Raw genomic sequence first — 21,763 nt, 5'->3', positions numbered from 1 at the left:
TTAGCATAATATTTTAAAAAGTTATTTATTTCAAAAACGTTAATTTTGCTCGGTGATAATATCCTTTGGCCTCCGGGAAAACACGTCCTCATGTTTTAAAAATTAAAAGAATGGTGAGCACTGTCACTGGTAATGTCTGTGGAAGTTGTTGTAAGTGTAGTACATGTACGAGTTGGGTCCATTCTGCCTTTCGTAATCAATGATGTCCTCTAACCTATCGATTTCCTGGTCTTGGTCATCGATTTGATCGCGGAGATTTTCGATCTCTTGACTTTGAGAGTCAATCGTAAAACGTAGGGAATTGATCTCTTGAATTTGACCCTCAACTTGAAAGCGAAGACTACTGATGTCGGCGTCTTGCTCCTCTGACCGAATCTGTTGTCTTCTCATGGTTTGATCTGCGGTGTATAGCTGTGTTGACAACTGTAAAATTTCCTCCGTTTGCTTCTGATTCTGTGCAGAAAGCTCTGATACACGCTCTGAAGTCATTTTATTGTTTTTATTTGCATTGTTTAGTTTTATCTTAAGATCGATTTTTTCCTGCTTTAATTCCGGATTAGCTTTCTGTAGGTTTTGGATATTTGTTTCTTATTGCGAGACTTTTGCGGAACTTTCTTCTTGAACGGAGATGAGTTGTTGTTTTTTTTTTTTTTTTTGTTGATTCAAAGTTTTGCTCGGCGGTTTGCAGTTTCTGAAGCAATTCCTTGATCCTGATTGTTGAGTTTTTAAGTTGTTCTTTTGTTCTTGAAATTTGACATCGAAGGGTAGAAGTAATGTCCACACATCTATGGAAGGCAGTTTGTCTGAGGTTGTAGAATGGTAATTCTCTCAAACATTGTTTTCTGTCCAGAAAATGACGAATTCTATTTGCATCACGCAGTTTACTTAAATTTGACTTTTTAGGGGGAAGGTTTTGGCACAGTGTCCATATTTTCCACAGTTATAACACACTGATGGAGATGGATGCTTAAAGATGCAACTATATCGCGGCCGAATGGAATTTGTTGAAGTCCATGGTGGTCAAAAATAAAAGTCCATCGTGAGGTTTGTTGATTTCTGGGGAAATTAAACTCATGGGCAGAACATCTCGCTTGCGTAGTGAAAGGTACAGCACAAAAGGGAACGTCCCGATTCTATCACCAATTATAACCAGTTAGATTTTGGTTCTAAAGTTATAAAAGTAATTCCTGGACTATATCCGCTGTTTAAGGGCAAACGGGGAAGAAGGAATGCTGGCGGTTAATACAGTAGCGGCGCTGTGGGGCCGTAATACAACATAAACGAGAAAGGTGCCGTATTCCTAATGGTCTTCCAATATAAAGTCCAAGAACTGGTAAAATCAGGTTTCCAAATTTATTGTGGACGATGGTAAATAACAATCAACATGAATTTCAACAATAGCTTACAAGTCAACCGAGTTGGATGTGGCCGGTAGAGCATCGGGCCTCCAAAGCTGAAGAAAGTATAATGGACATAGCTTTTGTAATATTGAGAGTAAACAATAATTTCATCATGACACTGGCTGAATTAATTGATGGACAGTGTTTCTTTGATAGAATGGATATAAAAGACATTGCTAAATAATTATGTAAACAAAGTTATTGATATAAGATTAACAGGTCCTGAGGCATTTACACCTAACGAGTATCAATTCTTTTGACAGTCACTTAAAAGTCAATTGGAATGTCTTAATCCTGCTTCAAAGAGAATGAGAAATAAACAACTAAATAATAGACATGCAATGATAATAGTTAGAGAATTTAACAGATAACGTCCAAATTTAGTATAATATTTTAAAAAGTTATTTATTTCAAAAACGTTAATTTTGCTCGATGATATATCCATGTTCGAGATACAGAGGTTTCGCTGCAAAACTAATACACCTTTGCTTTTTTTTTTTTTTTTTTTTTTTTTTTTTTTTTTTTTTTTTTTTTTTTTTGCGCCGAAGCTCTCTTTTTGATGTTCTTTGTAACTGTATGTAGTAAAGCAATGCACAATGACTAATAATATGACGTCATAATGTGTACTGGTTACAGCATGTACATGCATTGGACAATAAGTTTAAACTTTCTCTGTATAAGAAGTAATAGTCCTTAAGCATTTTAATTAGTTTATTTGCCTAGAAATACCTATACTTAGCCTTAACTCATTTGCGTAAGTGTTTTCACATTACTGAAGAAAATTTAAACTATCTTCCAACCATAATCCCTGTTTTTTTTTTTCTTATATTATACATTGTTCTATAATTTTTTTCGGACATAAAAAAATCTAAGTCATTTGGGATTCCCCTGCTGAGCGTATGACTATTTTTAAATACTGAAGCAGACGCTGTGAAATGTCGTCAGCTCTAAAGAAACAGATCGTGCTATTTAATAAAGAAGGTAGAAATAAATCTGAAATTGCCAAAATTACGGGATATGATCGCTGCACAGACTCCAAGTTCTTCAAGAGATTTTCTGTGCGGCAACGTGTCATAAATAACACATGAAGCGGACGACAAAAGCATACAACTGATCAGTCAGATCGCGTCTGAAACAGGCTGGTTCGTAGGAAACATTGAGTGATCTAACATCAGAATTAAATAGATATATACCAAATGTCAAAGTGATCAGTTCAGCGTAGATTACTTTTAAAATAAATCATAGTCGTCAAAAATTGCCAAAAAATAAAAAAAAAAGTTGCCAAGACTCTTCAACATCTCAAAAGTAAACAAATTGTGATGAATGGTGTCTTGATCAGAAATACTGGTCTCTGGTTTCAAAATTGGAAAACATATTTTTACTGATGAAACTCAAGACATGTTAGAAAGAGAAAAAAGTTTTTTTTCTGGAGAAAGACAGATACAAATTGGAGATCGGAGTGCCCTTTGATACGTTCAGTCCGTAAAGGTGGAATACGCCTCTCTGTTTCGTTTTGTGCTGTATTTGCTATTAAGGAGTGGACTTACTAACGCCAAAAAAAAAAAAAAAAAAAAAAAAAATGGAAATTTAACAGAGATAAGTACATTACACATCTGGTTAGTAATTTGTGGCATGTTTTTGTCATAATCTTCAGTATTAACACCTGGATATTTCACAACAATAATATTCCTGCCCACATGTCAGCTAGGGCTATAGATCATAAAAGAACAAACTAATGTCCTTCCTTAGACTGGCCACCTCAATAACCACTCCTTATTCTCATAGAAAATTTAAGAAAGTAAATTAAAATTAAACTTTCCAAGGAGCAATATAGCATAAAACAAAAGAAGAAATTGTTGACTGTGTACTGCACATCTAGACGACCCTCACCAAAGCGCATATACAAGGTTTATATGGGACCTTACCCACAAACTAATAAATGCTGTAATTAAAACTAAAGGTCATGCAACCAAATAGATAAAAAAAATGTCAGAAGTCGGTAATCAGCTATATTAAGGTAGGTGGGTTTTTTGTGACATTGAACTGTAAGTTCTGAGCAAGATCGACGTCACGATAACGTGAAACACTTTTTTTACAGGTATAATTATTTCAATTTATATAACATGTATAATTAATTCAATATATTAACAGTAAGCTAACAAAACACAAAAATGTTGCCATTTAGGGGGGGGGGGGGCTCAAACTAATTTGTAGAATTATTAAATGTTTACATGTATATTGAAACATTTTTTTTTTAAATGCCAATATGGATATTAAGATTTCATTGCTTATTCTTGAATATGTGTATATATAGAACATTCTTTTTGAATTACAGAATATTTAATTTATCACACTGTAATAATGATTTTAGTGTGTACACGCCAGACATCATAAACTTTTCATTTCACATGTTAAATAGTATCATTTAGTAAATCAAAAAAAAAAAAAAAATAAATAAATAAATAAATAAAATAAAATAAAATTAAAAAATTTAAAAAAAACAAAAAAAAAAAAAAAAAGAGAGAGAATCGTCCGGGGATTGAACGCGGGCCTCTCGCTTGCTAAGCGAGCAACATACCACTACACCACGGAGGCACTTGATTATTCAGCAGATTAAATTCAAACATTAACTCACATATACATGTAATGTTTACTTTCACGTTTGATATTGTCAAAATTTTAATCAATACATGGTGTCTAATTTAGCCTTTACTAAACAGTTCTAATAGATGTAATAAGAATATAATGTCCGCCGACAACTTGTATTATATGTAATAACTCTCCACAAGCATTTAATACAATACATGTAAATAACAGGTTTGGCTTTCCAGAAAGCCTGAAATGTCCTCTCTTTGGCTTCATTAATGTCACAGAATAAACAGTGGAATGTAACATTTTTTCCCTCAGCGATTACAAGCAGAAGAACTTTTTTTAAAGGGGGGGGGGGGCAGAATAAACAGTGGAATGTAACATTTTTTTGCTCAGCTATTACAGACAGAAGAACTTTTTTTTCAAAAGGGGGGGGGTACAGAATAAACCATGGAATGTAACATTTTTTTCCTCAACGATTACAAGCAAAAGAACTTTTTTTCAAAAAAAAAGGGGGGGGGTAGTCAGAAAAAAAAAATACAACTTACCTGAATAATCTTTCACTAGGAAAAAAAGGGGGTGTTCAAACTCGAAATTCTTATTTCGTGGATGGGAGGGAAGATTTAAACTTTTTTTTGACTTTTTGGGGTATGAATATGCTGCAACAAAGAAATGTGGGGAAGGTAGAGGCAAGCTACCTTTCAGTAAACATTTGCAACAGTAATTTCAAATATTTTTTGTATATGTGTTTAAAAAATGTAACCTTTGAGCAGTATTCGTAAAATTTGTAAACAATTGTTATACAAGATGATGGGTTAAACCTTAGCGTTCCTATTGACTTTACATCACAGCAGCTTACTCGGACAACTAGCCAAGAAGTTTAAAGCGCTAACTTGAATTAGTCCGGTGCCATATAGTGAGACTCCCACCCCCAAAGTGAGACGTCCCCCCGGAAATATGGCTATATATAGCGGTAAGACTCCCCGGTGGGGGGGGGGAGAATTACTATATAGTGAGTCTTCCCCCCTAAACGACCATAGTGAGGCTTCCCCCTTCCATGTTCAGTAGTATTTTATTTACATCGACGATGTATATATATTTGCATTTTGATAATGATCTTATAAAATACATGTAGATACATGTATGAATAAATATAGAAGTGCGCATTAAAAATTTACCGTGCACAGTAAATAACTGAATTGTTCCAAAATGATTCTTATCAAAAGAAATACATTTAACAGTTAATAGATCATTACTCGTGGACTCTTGGAATTTGCTTATGTTAACCTTCATAGGGAATGCAATAAATACAATATAGTAAAGAAAGATGCATACTTGTAACAATAACGTACATTTTTCATTCAGTTATCTCACATCAATATACATGTACATGTCATCCCAAAATTATTTTTGGCTAACAAACTGGTAAAAGGCTGTTAAGATGTTTTAATTATTAATTAACGGAGAACTTTTATTCATATACTGAAAAATATTGTTTTACAATGAAATAAAATATTCCGAAAACTACATTTGAGGGAAAGTCTCACTATGAAAGAGGGGAGAGACTGGCTATATAGTGAGACCTCCCCGTGAGAAGTCGATCTTTCGGGGGGAAGTCCCACTGTATAGCCAGTCTTCCCGGGGATATCTGACTATATAGCCAGCCTTCCGTTGAAATCTCACTATGGGGAAGTCTCACTATACGACACTGACCCTCAATTGATATCGAAAGATTTTCCACTTTTAAATATATAGTTTATCCAAAGAAATAACTCTCACATGCATTTAAATATAGGTCAATAATAAAATTTACACGTTATAAGCTAAAATTAGGCATTTATAAATGATCTGAAAGAGTACCAATTTACCAACCCTGATATTTAGGCTGTTCAAGGAAACAATCATTTTATATAATAATATTTCAGGAACAAGAGAAGTGATTTGATAGCTTTTTTGCCACTAACCAATAATGTAATTTAAAATTACACAAAGAGAATGATTGCAGGTGCTTAATTTAATTATAAATTCTCAAAATACGAGTCGGGTAAAGAAATTGCGTCTTTTATACAAAGGTAACAATATTGTATTTCTGACATTTATTTTTTATATAATAAAAAACAAAGAATAGTGCAGACATGCGTAAAAACTCACAATGATTATAATCTTTCTTCCAATGCCTGTAGTTTTAACATTAACTACTTGTTTAAAAAATATTTTAAAAATGGCATCAGGTTATTGAATGACTAAGATGCACATAAAGGTAAAATTTTCGACATCAATTCACATCAGTCGTATTTAAACTTTTAATGCGAGTATTTACTTTGATTTTGTTTTTTGTAAATTCTTGGATCCACGCCTTGGCTGATCTAATCGATGCTATGTAAAGTGTACTTTGATACACACGCGCTGGCCGTCATTTACGTAACAGCCTAGATAACTGCATGTTATTTGAAGACCCATCTTCGCAAGCCAAGGGTTTTCGGTCCGCTCCGCTCCCCACAAACCCTTGGCAGATTACGCCACTAAAATTGTGGCCCGCAGTGGCGACTCCTAGCGGATGTTCTCTATATTAACTTCAAAATCCAGCCAATCGGGTAAGGGCTTTCATAATACTGTTGGTATAAACACAACAATGGCGGAGGCGATGAAAGAAAAGGTTGAGGAAGAATTTCAAGTGAAATTAACGACAGATCAGTTACGCGCTATAGAAAGCATACAACAGGGGAAGGATGTATTCGTAGGACAGGGAGTGGAAAGTCACTCATCTATGAGAGTTCTCCCGTTATGTTTGGACAATCGGCCGTTTGTGTCATAGTTTACCCGCTTTTCAGCATCATGAAAGAGTAGGTGAACAGATTCTCAGGATTGGGTTTCCGAGCAACATATATCGGAAAGTCAGATTGCCGAAAAGATGATGTATCGAGGGGTTACTACCAGTTCGTATTTGGAAGTCCTGAAGCCTTGGTTGGAAACGACGAGTGGAGAGAAATCTTTCGGAATCCAGAGTTTTCAGCAAGACACAAGTTGACAGTTGTCGACGAAGCCCATACAGTTTATCAATGGTATGTACCTCTAAAAATTTCATAATTTCACAGCTATTTTATTTTTTCTAGGATTCCAACTATATTAGAACAAAAAAAAAAAAAAAAAAAAAAAAAAAAAAAAAAAAAAAAAAAAAAAAAAATGGACAATGGTGTAAATTAAATTGAGATTTATACAACCACATCTACCTGATTTATTTTACTCTTAATAAGTAGCATATAAGGTCCGGGGGTTTAAAAAAATCTTATTCCCTCTATTTATAAATACAATACACATGTGTATATATTGAGCATTCTTTGCTACTTATTGATCAGGTACCTGTGTTACAACATAGATAAAATCCCTTAAGAAAATAAAATTAAGTTACTCTGATATTTTTCAGGGGTAAAGGGCAGAAGAATGAGGAAGCCTTCAGAACATTTTTTTCAAAGATTGGTGAGCTACGATCCCTTAGCCTGACTGTGCCCTTACTTTCGCTGACAGCAACAGGTAGTCCATCGAACAGGAAAAAAAATTAAAGAAAAGTTTATGCTTCCGTGAAGATTATGTGTGCATACTGGACAGTCCAGACAGACCAAACATCAAAATAAATGTGAAATGTGTAAAAAATAATTTGGATATTAGTGAAACATTTGCATGGCTAATTGAAACTCTCAAAATAAAAACCCCAAGACATGTTGTATTTTGCAACAGCATAAAGGACTGTGCGTTACTTTATAGTATGTTTATAAGGAAATGTGGTTCCTCCTTGTTACAGATGTTTCACAGCAAAACATCAGAACATGTTAAAGAAAAAATTCGGATGGACATGGAGACAGAAGAAGGACAAATCAGAGTCCTTATCTGTACAAATGCAGCAGGAATGGGTGTTAACTTCAAAGGTCTACATAACGTTGTACATTATGGTCCACCACGGGATTTGGACACTCTTACTCAGCAGATGGGCAGAGCAGGAAGAGATAATGAATTTTCAAATGAGTTAATATTTTACAAGAACCACAAAGGACATTTAAAGAAATGGACCCAGAAGTTTTATCATTCATTAAGACAGATAATCAGTGCAGAAGAAGCATTCTGTGTAAAGCGTACAGTGCACATAGTCACATTTTTGAACAGAAGCACAAATGTTGCGATGTTTATGAGAAAACATGCAATTGTTTAGCCTGTCCAAAGTAGACCCATCCAGCTTTTCTAACAATGGAGGAATCATCCCAAGCTCAGGACACATTCCATCGTGAAGTGTGTGATGAGGACAAGACTACTTTAAAACATAAACTAGAATCGCTGCAATCAGCTCAAAGTAACATGCCAGATTTATTTGGTGATCATTCTGAACTTAGTGATGAAACCATTAACAGTTTATTAGTCAATTGTCACAAATATTTACAATTAATGATTTGTTGGAATATGCAACAGTTTGGTTGTTTGACACTGCTAAGCAAATAATTCAGATTTTTGATGATGTATTCAATGACATTTTGGCTTATGGTTCTTCCGACACTGAGTCAGATTAGAATATTATCATCCATAGTTTCAGTAGGAAACTGCCAGTTATGCTCCTTCTCCAAATGGTGTTTGAAGCAGCCAAGTGTCTTGTATTTCTTGTTGCATGTACACTCATATTGTTTCAACATTGGGTCATACATATTTCGAATAAGAGTATCTTGTGTATCTTCTTTCAGCAGATGCCTGGGCCATTTCTTGAAGATCTCTTGATTCTAAGAGTTAAATAGAAAAAAAAAAACAAGATGTGTTTGTGAAACACTAATGCCCCCATAGGCAGCTTGTGGCGAGGGTTGAATTTTCTCAAATGCATGTCCAACTCCAAAGGTCAAGGTCAAAAGGTCTAAATTATTGATACCCAAAGGAAGGTCTCGTCACAAGGAATGCACCTTTGAAATATGTTCCAACTGTTCAAAAGTTATGGCCAAGGTTAAAGTTTTTAAAAAGTGGGTTAAACTCTAAGGTCAAGGTAAAAAAAAAAATTCCCACTGAAAGATCTTGTCACAATGAATACACATGTGAAGTATGAAACCCTTAGTACCAACTGTTCAAAAGTTATGACCAAGGTAAATGTGTGATAATTTTTGAAAATGTGGGTCAAACTCCAAGGTCAAGAGGTCAAATTTAGTGGTACACAAAGAAAGGTCTTGTCACAATTAAGGGATACACCTGTGAAATATGAAATCCAAAGCCCCACCCACTCAAAAGTTACGAGCAAGGTTAAAGTTTTTGCGGACAACGCAGTTATCTTAAGGCTGTCCGAAGGCTTAATATGCATTAGATATATACTATTTTATTTTGAGCCATGTTTTGATTCCCATTTCTAATCTATGTTACATACACAGTTGTAAAGAGAGTTGAATAAGGTATTATAAAAAAGGATTTCTGTGATGTCACATGACTGTGTTGATCACGTGACGGACACTTGTACATTTTCTTAAATGTTGCTCAAAAATCGCATCGGCACAAGTGAAAAACAAAATTATTGTGAACAGCTTGTTACATAAATCAATTAAACGTATTCTTACATATATATAAAGTGCTGGGGGCAAGTCTGAATTTTATTTCTTAAGAAAATATTTCACGAGAAATTCAACTTACCAACATACAAGGGGTCATTTTCCACTCTTCATCGCAATTTATACAAAATGGGATAAATCACATACAATCCCCCAGCAAAATTCAGTTAGAGGACATATTTCTCCAGTAGATTCACACAGAACATCTTCAATTTATCCTTATTATTCACTTGTGCCAATCTAATATATACACGATTTAAATTATAAATTCTCACTCTGTCTACAGACGCGTAAAGGGGAGCGTTTCACATTTTATTTTGTAATTGTTTGAATACGTACATATCAGACAAGAAAAAGGAATAACGATATTATACTGCAAATATTCACCATCATAACACCCTTAAAACAACAATAGAGACACACGAATTAAACATCAACGTAAAAAAAATTCTACATGTGATGTGAAAAGGAAATAAAAGTTATGACACTTTCCCCGTCATGTCTGCTCAAATTTGCAGTGACTTGACGTCATATGCCATTATGACGTCATATCTAGGTAGTTCAGAGAAGTTACTGCGGCTGGTACACTGTGACATTCTTCGGACAGCCTTATCCTTGCTGCGAAACAGAGTGAGACAAACAGACAGATGGACAGGGCAAAAACTATATACCCCAAATCTTCAATTGCGGGGCATGAAAACATTCAAATCAGTCTGATACGCATGTGCACAACAATTGACTCTCATTACAAAAATCAAGTTTACAAAATCTCTCTCTGTATAGTACAGTTTGGATTCAAATATTTTCTTAATACTGAATAGTTATTTGCTTGAAGAAAATATGCTTACCTTGTAGGTTTATGTGCTTGTCAATGATGGCCTCTTCCAACTTCTTTAACCATGAGAATTGGCCCTCAGCACTAAACAAGGATAAGGTGTTTGGGTTAAACTGTTGAGGAGATCCATTGATATCTTCTAAACCCATGACATCCATTGCGGTCCCAAGAATAAATGCATCTAAAGCATCCTCCACAAATGCAAAATGAGCTCTAAATTGACAACCACAGAAATCAGTACATGTAACACATCTGAATGTTGAACAAAAGACAACAAATGCCTGGATTATTCATAAAGTGAGGTTCATTCTTAAAACATACCTGAATGCCTCCACAACTCTTTCTTTTCCAGTGACATCAACTCTATGAATGACATTTCTTAACTGAAATAAAGTCCCTTGTTCAAAGGAAGAGGATGGTTTGTAGAACTCCTGGTATATGAACTGTAAAATAAATTTTAGTTTTCAAATAAAACAATTTCATCAAGTAGAAATTTTCACATCAATGAGAACTTCATTTTGTAAATCAATAATTACATATGAACTTTAAAAACTATGGACAAATGAGCTTTAAAACTCCCCATTCTGTAAATTAAAGCATATATGTTTGACTTCTACTGTCAAGTCTAGTGCTGTGCGAGATGAGGGCTGGGACGATATATCAGTATATCACAAATATTGATTCTGTATAAGGATGATAATGAAATATTACAAAAACATTAGATAGGTCGGGTAGGATCGAACTTCTTTCAGTACATTTTTTTTTTTCAAACATTACCACTTACCCTTCTTTTACTATGCACTGCAACGTGTCTGCTGAAAGTGGGGTGGGGAGGGGGGGGCTAAACCTACGCCCCAATGTTCAATGCTTATCTTATGTCTATCTTTGCAAAAAAAGGGGGGCTAAGCTCCCCACCCCCCTCAGACGCCTATGTGTATAATAATTAATACCACTTGTATAAAATAATGTTGTTTTAATCCTGATATCCTATCGTGGCTCAATTATCATATGTATCGATATATAAAAAGTTGTATCGTCACAGCCCATGTGCTAGAAGTTCACTAAGATTTGCTTTGCAGTTGTACTTTCATAATGCATAATCATGATTTGAAAGATTCTAAAATCAAGCACTAACAAAAACAAACTAATAATATTAGTAAAAGTTAAAATTAGTATTAACAGAAGGTTCATGTACCAGAATGCTCACCTTGGAAGTTTTAGACAGACAGATTTAAATCAGAAAGGCTCATAACAGGTGAGCTTATTGAATTCAGAATTCATGCTTTTAACTTAACTATCTATTCCAACATTTTGTCCTGCCAAGAAACTTGAGAAGTATATTTCAATGCTCTAGGATTATTTTGATTATATAAATTTTATTTATGTACTTGAGTGGTTATTTTTGTCTACTGTGTTTTTATACCGATAAATTTCATAATCACTTATCTTTGCTTATATTCAAGAGCCTGGAGGTGGTAAATATGACCAATAGGTTATTTACTTTTTCACACAAATATTGATTTGTTGACAGTGTGTAGAAATGTTGATCTAATTCAGAACTTACAACAAGAACAAATAAAAACTGGCAAAACCAGAATAGAACCATTGCATGCTGAAATACCAGCAGAAAGTTCATCATTCTATGAAGGCCCTCTGGTCTATGAATAATTCCTCCTAGTTTGTGGTAATTTGTCTCACAATTAAGCATAGCTAGCTGTGCTGTATAAGCACGCTCGTTGGTCAGTACATCCCCACCAAACACTTTTCTCTCTATCACCTCTGCATTTTCTCCAGAAGTGTGTGCAATATACATCTGGTGAATGTGTTCTAGAATACTAATCATGTCATCATGCAAGTTTTCATTTTTGTCCATCAAATCCAAAATAAAGTACTTTGATCTTTTGGAAGTTTGCTCTATGAAAGGATGACTGATATATTTTGGTACACATTGTGCAAAGGGTTTTAGACATCCGACATGTTTTATAACAACTTTCAAGATGTGATGTGCCATGTTACTCTCAAAAATTTTAATTTCTTGAGAGTTGGGTAGAAATGAGTGGTTAGGCAAGGTTAAGATGTCATGTTTTGGTTTATCATCTGACAAATTTGAAACTAAAACGCTTCTCTGGAGGCCAACCAAGAGGAACCAGTGAAAGCTCATTCTCTGCTTTTCTTTTGTCATTGAAGATGTTGATTTGAGTATGTCCAAGTTGTCGCAAGTGAGTTAAGGCTAGGAAAGGCATTTCTATGCAAAGAAACTAATTCAAATGTCTAAGGACTATACCTATTATACAGAGAAAGTTGAAACGTATTGCCTAATACATATTTGGTACCCACGACATGTTATAACCAGTACACATTATGACGTCATATTATGACGTCATTGTTCTTTATTTCACAAGATTATGAAGGACATCAACAAAAAAGCTTCGGCGCAAGGGCATGCTCTATTTTATTTAACTGGAACAAGATATATTTAGAAGCAAAATATTCCAAGTATTGCTGGCAGTGCTGCACAAATATCAACAGATCAGTTGTTTAATTACTATTTGTAAAGTTTTAAGTTAAAACAGGGTAAAATGTACAGTCCAGTACAAGTTTCCTCAAATTCCGATCAAATGTGAAAATGCCTAGGATTTGTGCAGCAGTTTTATTAATCTATTGAATATTCTTCTTAGCATTATACAATTTTTATGAACAATTAAAAAGGATAATCCCTTGCGCCGAAGCTGTTTTGTTGATGTTTTTTATTACCTCCAGTAGATAAGAACAATGATGTCATAATATGACGTCCTTATATGCACTGGCTATAACTTATCGTTGGTACTAAGTATGTATAAGAAAATATATCAAAACTTTCTCTGAATAATAAATATACCTCTTATGCGTTTTTATAAGCTAATTTGCATTAAACGTCTATACCTAGCCTTAACTCACATGCGGTCACCAATTACATCGAATGGTGGTTGAATGTCACATTCTTGTAATTGAACTTCAAGTGGAGAAACATACTTCTCACCGTAAAGTCTATCAGCTTTACTATTTGACTGGAATACCCGACAATTTGGACTATCTTCAAAACATGAGAACATGAAGACAGCAGGACAATGTATCACACCAATACTAGTAAAAATATTAAGTGGTGAAAGCTGAATGGTTTGTAGGGCTGTACATCTAGATTTGCAAGAATCTATTGTATTGTATGACATGGATGACTTTGCAACTACTATTCCCTGATTTTCATTCTTAGTTGAAAATTTCACATCAAAGTATGGGTGAAATATTGCACTACCTTGTAAAGTTTGTAACAGACTGGAACTTGTGAACTGGTTTGAGATGCATGTATCAGTTACATCCTTTTCTTCAAGAAAAGATACCATTTCTCTGGTTTTCTCCATTTTGTACTGAATATTTGATTGATGTACTTGACGTATGATTGTTTCTTCAATCTTCTCTTTCTGTCTGTTCACCAGTAAAGTGTGTTTCTTTTGAGTTGACGAACGTCCCACAGAGAGTCCTAGATATGCCAGCAAATCTATTGTCTAAAAACAAATTCAGTACATAGCACTATGAATACCACATTCCCTGATGCATATTATATTAAACTTGATCTTATCATTTGGGGCTGACTTTTACAAATTCAGCTTGGTTTTAGCATTTGCTCAATATTCACTAAAAATTACAATTTCTTATAATTCCTACCAAGAAAAAGCATTACCGGTAATATATTTATTGTTACTGAGCAAAATTTTGTCAAATGTTTCAATGGTAGCAAGGAGAAATGTCAACTGATATTAGCATTTGTAATATGGAGATATGCAGAATGCAGTTGAAGTTGGAACTGTTTATAATTCATAATATGATTGAAATGTATTACTGATCAAATTCAACCAGCAAAAAAAAAAAAAAAAAAAAAAAAAAAAAAAAAAAAAAAAAAAAAGGGGGGGGGTTAAAAAAAAAAATTATCATTTATGTCATTTATATGCTGATACATATTTATATTTTACACATTAAATCATTTTGTAATCATGATAATGAAACATATATTCATTTACTTCATCTATGGCTCCGCCATTATCCAGTGGCTGACCAACAACATGATGAATCTATGACATATTTTGATTTCTATGATGCAGCAGTATGGCTGCTGATGACACCAAAGCCACTGTTTCTGTAGTGTTCATAATGTCTGACAGCAATTGGGAAAAACCAGGAGCTCTTTTCCTCAATTCAGTAGCAATCTTCTGAAAATCTACAGAAGCCAAACAATCAGGAGAATTGCCTCACAAGACAGATGCATCCTTTTTGCCGCAAAGTAACCTACATTCTTCTTTAACATATTTCCTCGAACAAGTCCAACAACTACACCATAGAGCCCCTTTTCTTTGATAATTCTTGACCTCACTTTCTGATCATTCTGACCTCTATAGGACACCTACACATGTATAAACAATGTAAATTTAGACTAACAGTTACATAATCATTTTGTCAATTACATAAAATGTCATGTATCCCTTAACTTTGAAATCATAAAAATTGATAGATATAATTCCAAAATTCATTATATAAATCGAAAACAAACCTTTGCTTTCAATGGCGATAATAAAAGATGTCCTAAACGCTTTCTGGATGAAGGATTTGCTGAAATTGTTTTCCCTGAAGTGACTTGGACCTTAAATTTTCTTGGGGTAGGTGTGTGTACAATTGTTCTCTTTGTCCGAGTTGTACACTTTGTTGGGGTGGCAAGAAATTTACTACTTGTAAAGCAGGAAACATTATCGTGATCAGAGGAAATTCCAGTTGATGTTGTAAATGTCGATGCCGAGACTTGTATCGAGGAATGTAAACCATGTTTATATCGCATGGTGAATTACAAACTTCACAAGGTAGTGCAATATTCCATCCATACTTTGATGTGAAATTTTCAACTATGAATGAAAATCAGGGAATAGTAGTTGCAAAGTCATCCATGTCATACAATACAATAGATTCTTGCAAATCTAGATGTACAGCCCTACAAACCATTCAGCTTTCACCACTTAATATTTTTACTAGTATTGGTGTGATACATTGTCCTGCTGTCTTCATGTTCTCATGTTTTGAAGTTAGTCCAAATTGTCGGGTATTCCAGTCAAATAGAAAAGCTACTAGACTTATCGGTGAGAAGTATGTTTCTCGACTTGAAGTTTAATTACAAGAATAAGACATTCAACCACCATTCGATGTAATTGGTGACAACTTGGACATACTAAAATCAACATCCTCAATGACAAAAGAAAAGCAGAGAATGAGCTTTCACTGGTTCCTCTTGATTGGCCTCCAGAAAAGAGTTTTAGTTTCAAATTTGTCAGATGATAAACCAAAACATGACATTTTAACCTTGCCTAACCACTCATTTCTACCCAACTCTCAAGAAATTAAAATTTTTGAGAGTAACATGGCACATCACATCTTGAAAGTTGTTATAAAACATGTCGGATGTCTAAAACCCTTTGCACAATGTGTACCAAAATATATCAGTCATCCTTTCATAGAGCAAACTTCCAAAAGATCAAAGTACTTTATTTTGGATTTGATGGACAAAAATGAAAACTTACATGATGGCATGATTAGTATTCTAGAACACATTCACCAGATGTATATTGCACACACTTCTGGAAAAAAATGCAGAGGTGATAGAGAGAAAAGTGTTTGGTGGGGATGTACTGACCAACGAGCGTGCTTATACAGCACAGCTAGCTATGCTTAATTGTGAGACAAATTACCACAAACTAGGAGGAATTATTCATAGACCAGAGGGCCTTCATAGAATGATGAACTTTCTGCTGGTATTTCAGCATGCAATGGTTCTATTCTGGTTTTGCCAGTTTTTATTTGTTCTTGTTGTAAGTTCTGAATTAGATCAACATTTCTACACACTGTCAACAAATCAATATTTGTGTGAAAAAGTAAATAACCTATAGGTCATATTTACCACCTCCAGGCTCTTGAATATAAGCAAAGATAAGTGATTATGAAATTTATCGGTATAAAAACACAGTAGACAAAAATAACCACTCAAGTACATAAATAAAATTTATATAATCAAAATAATCCTAGAGCATTGAAATATACTTCTCAAGTTTCTTGGCAGGACAAAATGTTGGAATAGATAGTTAAGTTAAAAGCATGAATTCTGAATTCAATAAGCTCACCTGTTATGAGCTTTTCTGATTTAAATCTGTCTGTCTAAAACTTCTAAGTGAGCAATCTGGTCCATGAACCTTCTGTTAATACTAATTTTTACTTTTACTAATATTATTAGTTTGTTTTTGTTAGTGCTTGATTTTAGAATCTTTCAAATCATGATTATGCATTATGAAACTACAACTGCAAAGCAAATCTTAGTGAACTTCTAGCACAAGGGCTGTGACGATACAACTTTTTATATATCGATACATATGATAATTGAGCCACGATAGGATATCAGGATTAAAACAACATTATTTTGTACAAGTGGTATTAATTATTATGCACATAGGCGTCTGAGGGGGGGGGGGGAGCTTAGCCCCCCCTTTTTTTTTGCAAAGATAGACATAAGATAAGCATTGAACATTGGGGCGTAGGTTTAGCCCCCTCCCCCTCCCCACCCCACTTTCAGCAGACACGTTGCAGTGCATAGTAAAAGAAGGGTAAGTGGTAATGTTTGAAAAAAAAATTGTACTGCAAGAAGTTCGATCCTACCCGACCTATCTAATGTTTTTGTAATATTTCATTATCATCCTTATACAGAATCAATATTTGTGATATACTGATATATCGTCCCAGCCCTCATCTCGCACAGCACTAGCATTGACAGTAGAAGTCAAACATATATGCTTTAATTTACAGAATGGAAAGTTTTAAAGCTCATTTGTCCATAGTTTTTAAAGTTCATATGTAATTATTGATTTACAAAATGAAGTTCTCATTGATGTGAAAATTTCTACTTGATGAAATTGTTTTATTTGAAAACTAAAATTTATTTTACAGTTCATATACCAGGAGTTCTACAAACCATCCTCTTCCTTTGAACAAGGGACTTTATTTCAGTTAAGAAATGTCATTCATAGAGTTGATGTCACTGGAAAAGAAAGAGTTGTGGAGGCATTCAGGTATGTTTTAAGAATGAACCTCACTTTATGAATAATCCAGGCATTTGTTGTCTTTTGTTCAACATTCAGATGTGTTACATGTACTGATTTCTGTGGTTGTCAATTTAGAGCTCATTTTGCATTTGTGGAGGATGCTTTAGATGCATTTATTCTTGGAACCGCAATGGATGTCATGGGTTTAGAAGATATCAATGGATCTCCTCAACAGTTTAACCCAAACACCTTATCCTTGTTTAGTGCTGAGGGCCAATTCTCATGGTTAAAGAAGTTAGCAGGGGCCATCATTGACAAGCACATAAACCTACAAGGTAAGCATATTTTCTTCAAGCAAATAACTATTCAGTATTAAGAAAATATTTGAATCCAAACTTTGTACTTTACAGAGAGAGATTTTGTAAACTTGATTTTTGTAATGAGAGTCAATTGTTGTGCACATGCGTATCAGACTCATTTGAATGTTTTTATGCCCCGCAATTGAAGATTCGGGGTATATAGTTTATGCCCTGTCCATCTGTCTGTTTGTCTCACTCTGTTTGTCTCCAAAAACTTTAACCTTGCCCGTAAATTTTGAGTGGGTGGGGCTTTGGATTTCATATTTCACAGGTGTATCCCTTAATTGTGACAAGACCTTTCTTTGTGTACCACTAAATTTGACCTCTTGACCTTGGAGTTTGACCCACTTTTACAAAAATTATCACACATTTACCTTGGTCATAACTTTTGAACAGTTGGTACTAAGGGTTTCATACTTCACATGGGTATTCATTGTGACAAGATCTTTCAGTGGGATTTTTTTTTTACCTTGACCTTAGAGTTAAACCCACTTTTTAAAACTTTAACCTTGGCCATAACTTTTGAACAGTTGGAACATATTTCAAAGGTGCATTCCTTGTGACGAGACCTTCCTTTGGGTACCAACAATTTAGACCTTTTGACCTTGTCCTTTGGAGTTGGACATGCATTTGAGAAAATTCAACCCTCGCCACAAGCTGCCTATGGGGGCATTAGTGTTTCACAAACACATCTTGTTTTTTTTTTTCTATTTAACTCTTAGAATCAAGAGATCTTCAAGAAATGACCCAGGCATCTGCCGATAGAGATACACAAGATACTCTTATTCGAAATATGTATGACCCAATGTTGAAACAATATGAGTGTACATGCAACAAGAAATACAAGACACTTGGCTACTTCAAACGCCACTTGGAGAAGGAACATAACTGGCAGTTTCCTACTGAAACAGTTAAAGAAACCCAACACAAAGACAAGATTGCAGTTTGGCGTGCATCATACATGAAAACTGCTCTTATATTAAGAGACACTTGGGATGCATATAAAATGGGTGATGGAGATAGAATATTCCTCAATGCCAAATTTGAAATGCTCTGTGCCAGTGTTGCAGGGCACACTAAATACCAGTTGTGGCTGTGGAGCATGATGGCATATGAACAAGCTGTGCTTTCACCTAAGAAAGCAATGGAGTATAAGTGGAATACAACCGCAAATATCAGTGGAACTGTGGATGGTAACATTCCAATTGACAATTTAGTTGAACTTTGTGTCCAGTTAATCAAGAAGAAGCTGAAAGAGCAGGGTGCAAACTTCACCTTCAAAAGTGCACAAACAACTGCATTAGCTTGCCAAATTCAGGAGGAATTAAAAGAGAACATAATGCAGCAGTTGTCAAAAAAAGCTGCGGGAAAATCAAGAACCAGATCTGACAAGTCAGGAGACATCACTCTTAGGTTAAAAGAAGTGATTTCAGGCGGGCTATTTAAAAACATTCCAGGACGACAATTTGAAAACTTTAAGAATTTTAAGGATGTTTTTGAAAAAGTTAATCTTCATAAGATTCATCTGTGGATATCAAAGCACAAGGGAATTGCATCATATGAAATGATTTGAAGCTTGGATGTTTACATTGTACATGCATTTTGATATGTATATAAATGGATATATATTTTAAAAATATATATAATAATATCCATTTATATATATATATATATATATATATATATATATATATATATATATATATATATATATATATATATATATATATATATATATATATATATATATATATATATATGTATCAAAATACATCTACAGTGTACACACCCAAGCTTAAAATTGTTTCATATGATGTAATTGCCATCATTAAAAATATTTTTGTTTGATGTATTCCAACCTATATTTCTCATAGGGGTAGGTAGTAGGTATTTTTTTTTTTATTTTTTATTTTTTTTTTTTTTTGCTTTCTAATATTTAAACAAATTGATAACTGTCATATTAAAAATCACAGACTCAGAAATTTATTGATGTTTTCATTATATACTGGATAGCTAGACATTTAACATTTATAAATCAAAAAAACATCCTAGAGAAATTATACACCTTAGCTTTAAAATGTCTATGGAAATTAAAGGAAAAAAAAAGAATTCAGTGCTGAAAAGAAATAATTGGGTAGCGGCGATTTTGACGGGTCAGTCGGAGTACATCACACAAATCATTTTTTATTGTTGGCCTTATGTCATTATATATTTTAGATTATTTGGCATTGTATGAAAAGAATCAGACTGCATCTTTTGTAATTCTCAAAACAATTAAACCATTTCACTTTGCCACAAAGATGTTTAAACTTGTTGTTTATTGTTCTGTATAGTGGATAAATGATGACAAAATGATATTGTATTTTTAAATATTTTCATTATCCAAAAATTAAGAAAGATAAAAATAAATGGACCAATCTTTAATGTCATTATACAGAAGATATTTTGGCTGTAGAAGAAACTACGGATGATAATATTCTAATCTGACTCAGTGTCGGAAGAATCATAAGCCAAAATGTCACTGAATACATCATCAAAAATCTGAATTATTTGCTTAGCAGTGTCAAACAACCAAACTGTTGCATATTCCAACACATCATTAATTGTAAATATTTTGTGACAATTGACTAATAAACTGTTAATGGTTTCAACACAAAGTTCAGAATGATCACCAAATGAATCTGGCATGTTACTTTGAGCAGATTGCAGCGATTCTAGTTTATGTTTTAAAGTAGTCTTGTCCTCATCACACACTTCACGATGGAATGTGTCCTGAGCTTGGGATGATTCCTCCATTGTTAGGAAAGCTGGATGGGTCTACTTTGGACAAGCTAAACAATCGCATGTTTTCTCACAAACATCACAACATTTGTGCTTATGTTAAAAAATGTGACTATGTGCACTGTACTCTTTACACAGAATGCTTCTTCGGCACTGATTATCTGTCTTAATGAATGATAAAACTTCTGGGTCCATTTTTTTTTAAATGTCCTTTGTGGTTCTTGTAAAATATTAACTCATTTGAAAATTCATTATCTCTTCCTGCCCTGCCCATCTGCTGAGTAAGACTGTCCAAATCCCGTGGTGGACCATAATGTACAACGTTATGTAGACCTTTGAAGTTAACACCCATTCCTGCTGCGTTCGTACAGATAAGGACTCTGATTTGTCCTTCTTCTGTCTCCATGTCCATCCGAATTTTTTCTTTAACATGTTCTGGTGTTTTGCTGTGAAACATCTGTAACAAGGAGGAACCACATTTCCTTATAAACATACTATAAAGTAACGCACAGTCCTTTATGCTGTTGCAAAATACAACATGTCTTGGGGTTTTTATTTTGTCCCTGTTGAGAGTTTCAATTAGCCATGCAAATGTTTCACTAATATCCAAATTATTTTTTACACATTTCACATTTATTTTGATGTTTGGTCTGTCTGGACTGTCCAGTATGCACACATAATCTTCACGGAAGCATAAACTTTTCATTATTTTTTTCCTGTTCGATGGACTACCTGTTGCTGCCAGCGATAGTAAGGGCACAGTCAGGCTAAGGGATCGTAGCTCACCAATCTTTGAAAAAAAATGTTCTGAAGTCTTCCTCATTCTTCTGCCCTTCACCCCTGAAAAATATCAGAGTAACTTAATTTCATTTTCTTAAGGGATTTTATCTTTGTCGTATCACAGGTACCTGATCAATAAGTAGCAAAGAATGCTCAATATATACACATGTGTATTGTATTCATAAATAGAGGGAATAAGATTTTTTTAAACCCCAGAACCTTATATACTACTTATTAAGAGTAAAATAAATCAGGTAGATGTGGTTGTATAAATCTCAATTTAATTTACACCATTGTCCATTTTTTTTTTTTTTTTTTTTTTTTTTTTTTTGGTTCTAATATAGTTGGA

The 21,763-nt window shown here is 34.1% G+C and overlaps 3 pseudogenes; 2 read left to right on the top strand and 1 right to left on the bottom strand.

Annotated features, from left to right (window-relative positions):
* The first annotated feature begins 6,621 nt into the window (after positions 1 to 6,621).
* Positions 6,622 to 7,680, top strand: LOC133197910 (bifunctional 3'-5' exonuclease/ATP-dependent helicase WRN-like; annotated as a pseudogene).
* Positions 7,681 to 8,536: 856 nt separating this feature from the next.
* Positions 8,537 to 14,722, bottom strand: LOC133197909 (uncharacterized; annotated as a pseudogene).
* A 596-nt stretch (positions 14,723 to 15,318) lies between these two features.
* On the top strand, positions 15,319 to 19,426 carry LOC133197908 (uncharacterized; annotated as a pseudogene).
* Positions 19,427 to 21,763: the final 2,337 nt, after the last annotated feature.

This window comes from Saccostrea echinata, unplaced genomic scaffold (assembly GCF_033153115.1).
Source record: "Saccostrea echinata isolate AGI-Se365-2 ecotype Australia unplaced genomic scaffold, CSIRO_AGI_Sech_v1 ptg000032l, whole genome shotgun sequence".
In the NCBI taxonomy this organism is placed as follows: Eukaryota; Metazoa; Mollusca; class Bivalvia; order Ostreida; family Ostreidae; genus Saccostrea; species Saccostrea echinata.
Note: the sequence above shows the minus strand (reverse complement) of the source record. Positions and strands in the feature narration are given on the sequence as shown.